General features: G+C 36.9%; 1 long non-coding RNA gene across 2 annotated transcripts; it reads right to left on the minus strand.

Moving 5' to 3' along the window:
• Positions 1–1,608: 1,608 nt before the first annotated feature.
• Positions 1,609–11,832, minus strand: LOC148780816 (uncharacterized). 2 transcript variants are annotated; one of them, XR_016061290.1, is made up of 3 exons: positions 10,489–11,832; positions 5,163–5,353; positions 1,609–1,820 (listed from the first exon to the last, which is right to left on the minus strand). It is a non-coding gene; the product is annotated as an uncharacterized LOC148780816 (long non-coding RNA). The 2 variants fall into 2 exon arrangements; XR_016061289.1 differs by lacking the exon at positions 1,609–1,820 and adding an exon at positions 3,684–4,046.
• Positions 11,833–13,134: the final 1,302 nt, after the last annotated feature.

Here is a 13,134-nt window from a genome sequence, read left to right on the forward strand (position 1 = left end):
TAGCTCGCTTGAGTAATCGGACACTAAATGGGATACCCTAAAAGGGCCAAGTTGATTATCACCACCGTGTAGAAATGGTAAATGTTCCATCAGCATTAGACCTATTGAAACCATCCTAACTGTGTCTATCTCTCTCTTAAGAGCGCTCTATCTCTCTCTTAAGAAAACCTAATATGTTGCAAAATTTCTAGGTTTCCTTGCTCTTTATTCTCTTTTTTCAATCCCTAGCAAGTAGCAAATATTGCTTTGTTACCCTAAAAAAATGTGATGTAATGTTTGAGATAGTTTTATAGAAAGGTTAAAAACACATAGGTAAAATTATGATTTAATCTTGCTCTTGAGGATACTATTACACCGCAGCAACCCCAGTCTCTCTCTCTCTCTCTAAATTTGTCTCAAACAACTGGCACTCTCAGCGTCTCTCATCTCATTCTCTTTAATAATTTGTCTGAAATGGTGTGCTGGGGCTCCACTCGGCCGAGTCCAACACTGGGCGTTTTGGCCCTAAAAAACATAAAAATAAAAATTTTAAAAACAAAAACATGTAGTAAAAATAACTTTAAAAAGTTAAAACAAGTTGAAATAGAAAAAAATAAATTAAAAAAAAGCCAACTTATACTTCAAGATTTGTAAAACATATATATATATATATATATATATATATATAAGTAATGCTTATATAAAAAAAAATACTAACTAATCTTTGCCAAATACATCCAAATCATATACAAAAATTATAAAAGAAGCCAACTTTAAATATAAAAAAAAGATTCTTTTATATTTTTCTATATCCCCAAGTTGTGCACCCAACTAGGGAGAACTTGGCCTCAACCAAGTTACTCAACCAAATCTGAGTGGACTTGGGCGATTGGTCTCAAATGACTCATGTTTGGAAAATGGGGGCGCTTCATTAATATTTACCTTTTCTGAATGTTTGATTTATCTCTATCTGAATGTTTGATTTCCTTATGTCGGGTTCCTTGTGAATTGACTTAAAGCATCCAAATACCCCTAACCCAAGCATCCCGGTACACTCAGAAACTCATTTACCTTTTTTTATTTTTCATTCTTTTTCCTTTACAATCATGTTATTCTTGTCCCATCCTTGTTTTCCTCATGAGAACCAATTCCTCTGGAAATTTCAAGAGCTTTTGGTTGAGATTAATAGAGTGCAGTGTGAATTGGAGGAGGCACAAAGAACACTAAGGTACCCCCTTCCTCCAGATGGGAAAATGAATATTTAACTAAACTATACTTAAATATCAACCATATAAAAAATAAATTTACATCTTTATCTTCACTTTCAGGCTTTTTGAAAGCAAGCCTATCGAGATAAGATCACTTGCACAGGCCTAATACTATGAGCATCTCCTTGAAGAAACACTCACTCGAGTGAGAAATCCTGAAGTAAAATCTCAATTCAAATACCAAATTCATCAAACATTATTTGTTTTCTCATGCTACATGAATTTGTTGTTCTCTGAGTTACATTTAATCCCAAAATGAATCTATCTAAACTTATATTTGTTTGTTTTATCCAGCCAGAATTAGAAAGAATTCAGCTCGGAGGCAACAGCCCAAGTAATTTACAGGTAAAAAGTTGTTTTCCGAGCAATAATTTTTGTAAAACAAAAATAAAGGCCTTTACTTCTATGATTGGCCTGAATTATTTCTGGGTAAAAAAAAAAATGCAGACGCGTTGTCATGGACAGAGCTCCGATGCTGGTGGGTCCCTTGCAAATGATGCAGCTCACAATATGGATCGGTTCTTGCAAAGGTAATTATGGGCCCCACTTTAGAATTTCATGAATTGCATCTCCCTGCTCTCCCAGAGGTATTTTTCATAAATAATTAGAAAATATATTATCGGTTAACAACATAGATAAAGAAAAACAACAAAATGGCGGGTGAACATAACCCTGGCCTGCTCTCCATGAAAAGATTTCCATAACTCATTGTTTAAAATGAACTAAAAAACATTAAGAATCCCATAGACCAAATAATTTTCTTCCAATACTGCAATAATTTTGATTTCAAGGGGCCATCCACAATAGGTTGCTGAATGCGTACCCAATTCATCTATTTACTCTTGTATGATGAATGTTGATGGAAGAAACATTGCAGACCAAGTTTGATCGACCAATGGGATCAATCAAGTCGGAACAAATGAAGAGTTTGTTCAGGTTGATGCTACAGCTTCACAGTGGTATGAAGTTAAAATGGTAACACCTACAATTCACCCTCCAGAGATCTCAAGCCGAAACACAAAGCAAGTATGGTCTTTCATTCCTAGAAATTCACATGTTTCTATGTAGTAGTTAGGTTTCTCTGGTGTTGGTTAATATTCATAGGCTAGATGTAGGATTTCACTACAGTTATTTAGAATAGGTCAATGAAATGATCCTCTTAACCATAGTTATCAAAATTAGGCTGATTTAGTGGTACGACCGGTCTGACAGCCAATCGGTGCGTTGGTCAGATGGAACAGTTGGTTCTAACCCATTCAACCAACCAACTAAAATTTATAGTTTAAACTATTATTTTTATTTTCCTTCTCTTTTTTCATAAAATTTGGTCCAATTAGTTGACTAGTGGTTGGATTGATTTTAAATTGACCAAACCACTGGCTATTTAGATGGTCAGTCCGATCCTAATAACAGTGATCTAAACTTTGAATAGAAAGAGGATCACACCCATATGCACACACACAGGGGAAAAAGTAATTAGTTTATTTTGATGCATTGAAATTTTCACAAACTATTTATTTATTTATTTTGGTAATTTCACACAATACAATTTTACTGAGATCTTCTTTGGATGGCACCTAAATTACTTTACCTAAATTACTTTGGTAGGGAATTGAAGATTTTAATGTTGGATCGTCGGTCCAAAACTGAAGTGGATGAGCTCTCCTCCAAATGTACTTATATGTTAATTACTCCAAGCTTTTCATGATTTTGTTGGATGAGTCATGTTGTAGAAAGACCAACATATTTTGTCCTTTCTATTGACATTAGTTACTGTTATGAATCTCCTTTCTATTGACATTAATTACTTTAATGAATTGAATATGTGTGTGATGAAAAGAATAAGCTCCTGGCTCCACCTCCCAACTTTCATAATTACACACATGCACTACTGTGGTCTAATGTACAATTAGCAATGATGAAGATATCGTGACCCACCATTGGGTTCTAGTGGGCTTCGATCACATCAAAGAGTATTTCTTTGATCGTTAATGGCTCCATGCATTATTATTTTCCGTAAGCCATTGAAGTATAGTATTCTTTTTTTCTTTTTCTATTTTTTTCTTTTTTTTTTTCTTTGCGTGTTAGCAAGTAAGAATGGATTCCTGTGGTTTTGAGACCTTGACAACAAGGGCCCATTCTTGACATTTATAATCTGCATAGAAAATTCTGGTATCTTTTTAGAGACTTTAAAACCAATATCTTCAAACACAGTTCTCCCAATCCACAACTTGGAGTTCATTTTAACTAAGTGATGCCTCTATGCCTCTCCAAATGTACATAATTTTAATAATGCCAAAAGATTTCATTCTCTTGTGGAAGCATACAATCTACTACTACAAAGTTCAATTTAGATATACCTTTAAGAACAAAGAATTTGAAGATATAACCTCTTCAACCCATAGGATGGTACTCTCCATGCACTTGAGAAATATAATGTTTCAAGATTCAATAGAGACCGACCAATGTCTTAGAAAATCTTAAAATTCAAGTTTTCAAAAATAATCATCTATGAATTTTAGGTGGTTCCAAAATTTTCAAATTAAAAAAACCCTCCCAAATAGATCTTATGCTTGAGGGAGTAGATAGACAATATGTTCTCACATAAACATAATATACATACTTTTTAATAAATTTTCACCCCTATTCTGGCTCTAACTGATTTGTCTCCTAGGCAACACAACATGCAACCTTCAATTGCTCCACCATTCTCAGAGAACCCATAGATCCTCTTATATTTCAGGGTGTGTATCATAACCACTTACAAACTTATGCACAACTCTGTTCAAAACAATCAACCTACCATGAATAGACAAAAGGAACTTGTTAAATCAAGGGAAAATTATAGATACCCCCTTGAATTAATTTTGTAAGCATCTTCGACTCCAAAATATTTTTTAAAGCCAAACCGGTTTCAATAGGGACAAGAAGCCAGTCCAACGCACTACGTACTGAACCAACTTCAGTATAGAACAGAAGCCACTGTGACACATAATGTGTTCGATTGGCTCCATTATATAAAACAAAAAGAAATGTGGGTTTAGAGGGGAGGCATTTTCATTTTTAAAATGTTACTTTTTTACTTGGTGGGTACATAAAAACAGTGTTGGGGTTCATAACTTGGTTATATATATATATATATATATATAAACTCTTCCCAATGACTATATGCGGAAATGAGTTGTGATTTTGCCTACCCTCATCACCATCCAAACTTCATCTCACGATCGCAGTTGTCTGGTAGTGTTTCAATTTTCATTTGTTTTCTACAAATTCAAATTACTTGAAATTTGGAGCGTGTGTTTATCTTACTGAGATACACCTAATAAAAATATGAAAAAACTAATTTGTAAAATATAAATTGACTAAATTACCCTTGAAAATTTATAGGGGTAGTTTGATCAATTTATATTTTGAGAATTATTTTTTTCATATTTTTATTAGGTGCGCCTCACTAAGATGTACGCACGCTCCTCATTTCAGATCATTCCGATTAGTACAAAAATGAAAATTGAAACACTATCGGACAACTGTGACCGTACGATGAAGTTTGAATGGTGATGAGGGTAGGCGAAATCACTGTTCATTTTTCCTATAGGTGTTTTGTAGTATCTTATATATATATATATATATATATATATATATAGTTGGTATGTCTAGGGGGCAAAGTTGGATCATGGGGGTATCTATAATTGTCCCTTCAATCTTAAATTCTTATCTCCCTCATATATGCACAAGGTCGGTATAGCGAGCAAAAACTTTTTCAATCTTGCAAAAGAATACACAAAAGAAAAAAAAAAATGTAAGAGATGGAGTCATGACCAACCAAAATAGTGGATAATAAAAAAAAAAAAATACAATAAAAATAAAATAAAATAAAATAAAAAACGAAGAAAAAAGGGTTAGTTTCTTGACCTCTTTTCCCCCAGAGAAGACACTGAGCTTTCCAGCTTCGAAGAACATTATCCACATCACATAGAAGAGATAGCTCATAAGCCTTCTTGAGAATGTCATTTTTTCTCTTTGAATATGTCGCTTGCCTATTTGTTTTGTTCTCTATCGTCTTCATTTCAAACGTTCCTCGCCCCATTTTCTCCTTGCTACCACTGTTAGACCAAAAAAGAACAATACTTCCCTCTGAGTAAAAATGAGAGAGCTACTTCTCTTTGAGGAAAAACGAGAGAGCAATTCAGACCATTTTAAAGGCAAAAACAATAATACTTATCTTTGAGTAAAAATGAGAGAGCAAAGTGAGGGCTCAAAATAGCTGAATTCATTATGAGCTCCTGCATCCATTGTAGATAAGTATAGAAAATGGAATCGAGAGTAAAAGAAATTTTCAGAGGTATGTAGGTGCATTTTAGAGAGAGAGGTCAAGTGTGTAACAAGGGTTTATTGCATGTTTTGTCTTTGTCCAATGTGTTTTAAATCCTCCAAGGGAAGTGCTACTCTTACTCAACTCTAGCATAAAATATGCCCCTAACAACACTCTAAATGCCATCGTCATTTTAGAGTGCGTTACCCATACAATTAAAAAAGATTGAAACATACTTCCATGAACTATATGGTCCTATCCACCCCTTAGTTAAGATGCACCAAGATTTAATTGAACTACAGCTTCAATGGATATCAAGCAATTGTGAAATGATTTTATATTCGTACTCAGAGGAATTTTAAATCCCTATTGAAGTTGTAGAGCCTTGTTTCATCTTGCACATACAAAAATATCATTGCACAACATCCTACTTTTGTAAGCATGCCAAGAAAGCAAAGAAGTTACCAAAATGCTTTTCACCTCTCATTCTTCTTTTTGATATCATAATTAATATCCTAAACACAAGGGCCGAGATTTCGTTTGAGGAAATTATTCCATATGTGTGTTGGTTAGTTCATTCATGGTACGTTTCCATGACACTTATTCTCGGTTACTAATGAGATGCTAATTCCGAACAATGCGGATTAGTTGTTTCCCTTAATGTTCGTTAACATTATGCCTCGTTGTGCATTGTGCACCGTTTGCTGGAGTTTTTATCGAGTAAGGCATAGTGCATAAGGTTTAAGGTTTGAATTTCAGCCAAATGCTAAAAAGTATTGGTTATTGTTAATACCAATGGTTCAAAAAATGGATCGGTGACCCGGATCGGGCACCTCAAAAACTGATCCAGATCGGCGAATCGGCGATTTGGATCGGGAATCGGCTGAATCGGTCGGATTAAAGCTTCAAAAAAATCCGAAAAATTATTAAAATTCATTATAAATGTTATTTTTTAGGAATCCAATAAAAAATGAGGGTACTACATTATTAACTTTCATTTTTTCTATCAATTTGTGAATATTGAGATGTTCTTTCCCTGTATAAATTTATTTTAACTATTAAATTTGCATCACATAAAAGAAAAATCATAGAATTATCATGGATAAAATATATAATTATATATGGACTATTATAAAGAGTAGACTAATCAATGAAAGAATGGCCATTAAAATCTCGTTTTGGCGAAAAACCCTAACCCGCTAAAAAAACCCAAACTATTACAGCCTAACTAACTATAATCCAAAATTATTACAACCTCACTAATTATAATATTATATACTAAAATTATAATTATTAGTTTACATTTTATAATTATTTTATTAGACAAATAATAACAAATTAAAAATATTTTATAATAGTTTATAATATTATCTAATTTAAAATATATTATTGACAACTGTAAGAAAAATAATACATTACATGATTTATAATGTAAAAATTCATAAATAAAATAAAAAATTTGGTTATCAATGTAAAATTTAATAAAATACGTACAAATTTTGGAAATAACACTTCAATTTTTCAAAAATTTATTTTTTTAGGTTTCTATAATAAATTTAGTAAAAGAGATTGTTAGTAGAAAGATGGAGATTTCAAATAGAATAAACTTTTTATTTTTATTTTTTTTATACGTTTCATATTATTTACAAAAATACTTATACCACTATATACAACAAAAATTAACGGTTATATAAAAAATTATTTTTTTTATTTTTCATTTTTTTATGTCTTTTATATTATTTACAAAAATATTTATATTTATGCCAACCACTATAAACACGACAAAAATATTTATATTTATACCAACGACTATATATACAACAAAAATGCAACACATGACCAAGGGGATTCGAAAACAACAAAAATATTTATACCAACCACTATATACATAACAAAAATGCAACACATGCCCAAGGGGATTCAAATGCAACACATGCCCAACCACTATATACACAACAAAAATGCAACACATGCCCAAGGGGATTCAAATGCAACACATGCCCAAGGGGGTTCAAATGCAACACATGCCCAAGGGGATTCAAATGCAACACATGCCCAAGGGGGTTCAAATGCAACACATGCCCAAGGGGGTGCCCAAGGGGGTTCAAATGCAACACATGCCCAAGGGGGTGCCCAAGGGGATTCGACATTGGGACCTCAAGTAAAAAATTCAAAGTCATAACCATCAAACCATCTAACTACATGTGATTATAAACTGCTGATTAATAGACTATATTTACATTTCGTTTTCATTTAATGATGTTTGGGAATTATCCCACATCGAAAGATCGGTATTCAAATTTGGTATATAAATACCTGTGCAATATGAATTATAAAATGTGTATAAAAATATTAGGGCAACATTGCAAGTGCGCTCGGACACACGTGTGAGCGTCTTGCACATGCGTTCGGACACACGTGTGCGTGTGTGAGGGGCACGCTCGCATGTGCGCTCGAACACACGTGTGAGCGTGCGTGGGGCACGCTCGCACGTGCACTCGGATACACGTGTGCGCGTGTGAGTGTGCGTGGGGTACGCTCGCACGTGTGCTCAGACGCATGTGTGCGCATGTGAGTGTGTGTGGGGCACGCTCGCACGTGTGCTCGGACACACGTGTGCGTATGTGAGTGTGTGTGGGGCACGCTCGCATGTGCGCTCGGACACACGTGTGCCCGTGTGAGTGTGCGTGGGGCACGCTCGCACGTACGTGTCATGTGTTACGTGTGTGAATCGGGATGAACCGGATGGGAACCGGCAGTTCCACTCTAGAACCGGGCTGAATCGGATGGGAACCGGCGGTTCCACTCTAGAACCGGGCGGTTCCCGATTTTCAGTTGGTACCGACACGGGCACGCGTGTTTCCGAGTCGAACCAGGCGAGTTCGGTTCGAGTGGCTATTTTTTAAAACACTGGTTAATACTCTTTATTATAATTTTATAGCTACAACATAAGGCTATGGCATTGTACGAAATGGTTAGGTATAATGGTCCTTTTGTCTTACACCAAAAAATATAATTTAATGAGCTAGAGCAAGAGCAATGTGGTCATTTATCAAGTAGGAGTGCCACTTCATGGAGTTTGAACAAAGACCTAGGGGTGCTTATGATATTTCATACCTTATCTATGGCCTTTCAGTCACGAGAATAGTGAAGTGAAGCCCACAGTTGTCAAGACCCTAAAAAACGAGTGGTGGAAGGGATTGTGTTATGGCTTTTAAGAATAGAGATTTACGCCCCTAGAATCCAGTCTCTCTCTTTCTCTCTACGAACACACGGGAAAAAATAGGAGGGAAAGATGGGCCTTGCCATTAATTAAAACATGTTTTCTCTCTTTAAGTATGCATGGAAAAATAGAAAGAAAAGATAAGCTTTGCCATTACTCCCTATATGAAACTTTATTGTATTGGTCTAAAACTAGATTCCAATCCTCTCTCAAAAAAAAATTCAAACTCTCTCTCTCTCTCTTACACAATTTTTTTAATTGAGCACCTATATATAACAGTATCTGCGATTCATTTTTGCTACTTTTCCTAGTTTTCAAAGATGCTTATGTTTAGAGAGAGAATCTCAACTCTCAAGATAACCCTGGTGGGATTGGATGGCTTCAATCAATATGTCTAGAGGGAGAAAATTGTATGGGCACAATGACAAGAGACACACCGTTCTTTACGGAGTTGGGAGCCATGGTCCGATTTTCCTATCAGCTTTAATGTTATTTTGGCACTTCTAGGTGGTGACCTCCAAATGAAATTATGAATCCCAGGCCTTTTCGATGGACCTTCTTTTTAACTCTTGAGAGGGCGCTTGCTCATATTTAGAGGATACAAAATTATTTTAAAAATCATATCACGATATTATATGACAAAATAATCCATAGTCTACGATGATATAGTGTTATATTTATGTTCATAAATTCTTCAGGGCGTGTTAAGTTAGTTTGGGAAAACAAAATTGGAAACTAAAGTAGTGTTCCAAGAAATGGATGAGCCAAAAACATAGTGAGGGTCCTAGTTCAGTTAAAATAAATTTAACATTGGTCGAACTGGTTGGAGTAAATTGTAAAACTAATATTTGACAACCTAAAAGATGTTAGGCACTATAGAATAGAAGTCCCCCTATTTATGAGCGAGATTCTTTCCCAAGATCCAAAAGGTCCAGCTTGGTCAAGACCAGGCCATAAGGGCCCTTACCTAAGCCCAACCCACCTATTGAGTAGGTGGGCAGCCTTGGCTAGGTTAATGCTATTGGATGGGATAGGTCGGGCTTGTTATAAATTAAATTTCCCTCACATACATACGATGTATATCACATATTTTCTAGAAGAATAGAATGTAAATAACAGTGTTATAATGTTCATATGTTAGTCACTATACAGATCATACCTTTATTTAAAAATTTGCTATAAACAGTTTTTTATTTTTACTAGAAAAATCGGGTGTCAAATTAACATACGAGTGGTTTATAGGAAACTTATCCAACTGATAACTAAAACTTGCAAAAGGATATGTGCTGTTCTCATTAATACACTGAAAATACCTCAATGAGTTTCTAGTACCTAGATTTATAAGTAAGGCATATAGGCACCATGCCATGGCATTATTTATGGGAACCCCAACTAACCTACACCAAAAAAAAGGATCTTAATGAAGCAGTAATAAAAAAAAATAGAAATAAAATAGTCTATCATTGTAATATAGGATATGTTTGTCATTCAAATATGTTGTAAAATCCTACGAGAATGGCATCAATACCAATTTATCTACACACATTCATTGGGTCTCGATCTTGTGGGGTCACACGACCACGCGGGGACCCAAATTAAGGTCCGACTCGAGATTGCTCTCTCAGGACCGCGGTGTGCGGGGCGCTCGTGCAGGCAGGTACTGACTAATGAGACAGGATTGTGTGGTGTGAGGCGGGACTTACCTCACGGTGCGTCCGTGACATGCTCGGGCATTTCGCTTGGGTGCCCTCTTAAATCACGACAAAAAGCCCCCTTAGCCTGAGGCTGGTTCGACTTTAGCCACCTTGCTTACACTTTGCGACTCATGAACACACACACTTAAGGTTACCAAACAAGTGGGGTCAAAAGACCCCGACTTGTCTTTAGAGGGATAGGTAAAATAGAAGAAATGGGGCAGTGCGAAACTGTTTATGAATAATAAAAAATGAGTGAACATGATAGAGCATTTGAGGTGGAAGGTAAGAATGAGAGCGAGTCTGATAGAGTGAAAGGTGAGGAGAGAAAAGAAGAAGAGAAGGAGAAGTAAAGAAAGAGAATGGGAGAAGAAGAGAGAGACAACAGGGGAAGAGAAAAAGAGAAGGGGGGGAGAGAGAGAGAGAGAGAGAGAGGAAGAAAGAGAGGGAGAAAAAGAGAAGAGTGGGTGGGCTGGTGGGTTAGCCGCCGGTCCAATTGACCAAGAGGGGAAGAGAGGAGAGAAAGAAGGAGGGAAAGAGGAAAAGGAAGGAATGAGAGAAGGAGAGACGGGAGAAGAGAGAGAAAAAAAAGAGGAGAGAGGAGAGAAGAGAGAAGAGATAACAAAAAGAAGAGGAGAGGAGAAGAAGAAAGAGACAGGAAGGGAGAGAAGAAAGAAGAAGAGAGGAAAAAGAGAAAGAGAGAGAGAAGAAAAAGAAGATGAGAGGAGGAGAAGAGAGAGGAGAGAGGAGAGAGAAGAAAAAGAAGATGAGAAGAAAGAGAGGAGGGAAGAAATAGAGAGAAAGAGAGTGGAGAGAAGATAAAGGGAGAAGAGAAAGAGGGTCGGCGGCTTAGTCATCAATCAGATTGTGGGGAGAGAAGGGAGAGATAGAAAGGGAGAAGAGAGAGTGGTCCGGCAGCTTAGCCAACGGTTCGGTTGAGGGGAGAGAAGGGAGGAGAAAGAGAGAGAGAAAAGAGAAAAAGAGGAGATAATAAAGAGGGAAAGAGCAGAAGAGAGAGAAGATAAGAGAAGAGAGAGAAGAAGGAGAAAATGAAAGAAAATAAAAGAGAAAGAAGAGGGGAGGAGAAGAGAAGAGAGAAAGATAAAGAAGCAGAAAGAGTGAAGAGCGAGAGGAGGAGAGTGAAGAGAAAGAAGAGGATAGGAAAGAGAGGACAGAAGCAATAAACAGAAGGAGAGAGGAGAGAAAATAAAGAGAGAGAAAGAGAGAGGAAGAGAAAAAAAGAAGAGAAAGAAGAGGAGAGAGAGAGAAAAAAAGAGAAAAGAGAGTTGACCAGTGGCTTAGCCGCCGGTTAGATCGAGGGGAGAGAAAGGAGGAGAAAGAAAGGGAGAAAAGAAAAAAAGATAATAGAAAGAAGAGGGAAAGAGATTAATAGAGAGAGAAGATAAGAGAAGAGAGAGAAAAAGGAGAAAAAGAAAAAAGAGAAGAGAAAGAAGAGGGGAGGAGAAGAAAGAGAGAGAAAGAGAAGGGAAGGGAAAGAGAGAGATAAATAATGAAGAGGAGAGAGAAAGAGAGAAAAGAGGAGAAAAGAGAGAAAAAAGAGGAGAAAGCGGAAGGAAGAGAAGAGACGAAGAGGAAAAGAGAGAAAGAAGAAGGAAGAGAGGGAAAGTGGGAGAAGAGAGAAAGAGAAGACGGGTCATGGAGAGAGAGAGAGAGAGAGAGTGAAGAGAAAAGAGGAGGAAAAAGAGGAGAGGAGATGAAGAGAGAGAAGAGGAGAGAAGAGAGAAAGAGAAGATATGTTGTGAAGAGAGAGTGAGAGAGTAAGAGAGAAGAAAGAGAGAGAGAGAGAGAGAGAGAGAGAAGAGGAGAAAGTGGCGAAAGAGAGAGGAAGATATGGAGAGAAGAGACGAAGAAGGGGAGAGAGAAAAAAGAAGGAAGAGAGCGAAAGAGGAAATGAGAGGAGAGAGAAAGAGAGAAGAGAGAGTAGGTCAGCAGCTTAGCCGCCAGTCTGGTTGAGAGGAGAGAAGGGAGGACAAGGAGAGAGAGAAAGAGAAAAAGATGAGAGAAAGAAGAGGGGAAGGAAAGAAAAGAGAGAAGATAAGATAAGAGAGATGAGAAGGAGAGAAAGACAAGGAGATAAGACATAGAGAGAGGAGAAAAGTGATCCACCAATCTAGTTGACTGTGAGAGAGAGAGGGGGAGAGAGAGGAGAGAGGGAAAAAATAGAAAGAAAGAGAGGAGATAAGAGAATGAGACAAAAAAGAGGAAAGAGAGTGAAAGAGAGAAGGAGAGAAGAGAAAGGGAGAAAGAGAAAGTCGGCCCGGGTGGCCATGAGAAAGAATGAGAGAGAAAGAGAGAAGAGAGGGAGAGAGAAAGATATATGAGAGAGAGAGGAGAAGGGAGAAAAAGGGAGAGTAAGCTGTCAGTCGGGTTGACCTTGACAAAAGAATGAGAGAGAAGGAGAGAAGAGACAGGAAGAGATGGAAAAGAAAGAGCGAGAAGAAGGAAAGAGAGAGCGGGTCGGCGGCTTAGCCGTTAGTCCCATTGACCGTGAGAGAGCAGGAGAGAGGGAAGAGGAGAGGGAAGAGAAGGGGAAAGAGAGAAGAGAAAGAAGAGGAGAGGAAGATGTGGGGAGAGAAGAAAGAAGAAGAGGGGTGAAGGAGAGAGAGAGAGAATAAAAGACAGAAAAAGAAGGAA

Source organism: Amborella trichopoda, chromosome 8 (assembly GCF_054954075.1).
Source record: "Amborella trichopoda isolate Santa Cruz 75 chromosome 8, AtrichopodaSantaCruz75HAP2 v2.0, whole genome shotgun sequence".
Lineage (NCBI taxonomy): Eukaryota > Viridiplantae > Streptophyta > Magnoliopsida > Amborellales > Amborellaceae > Amborella > Amborella trichopoda.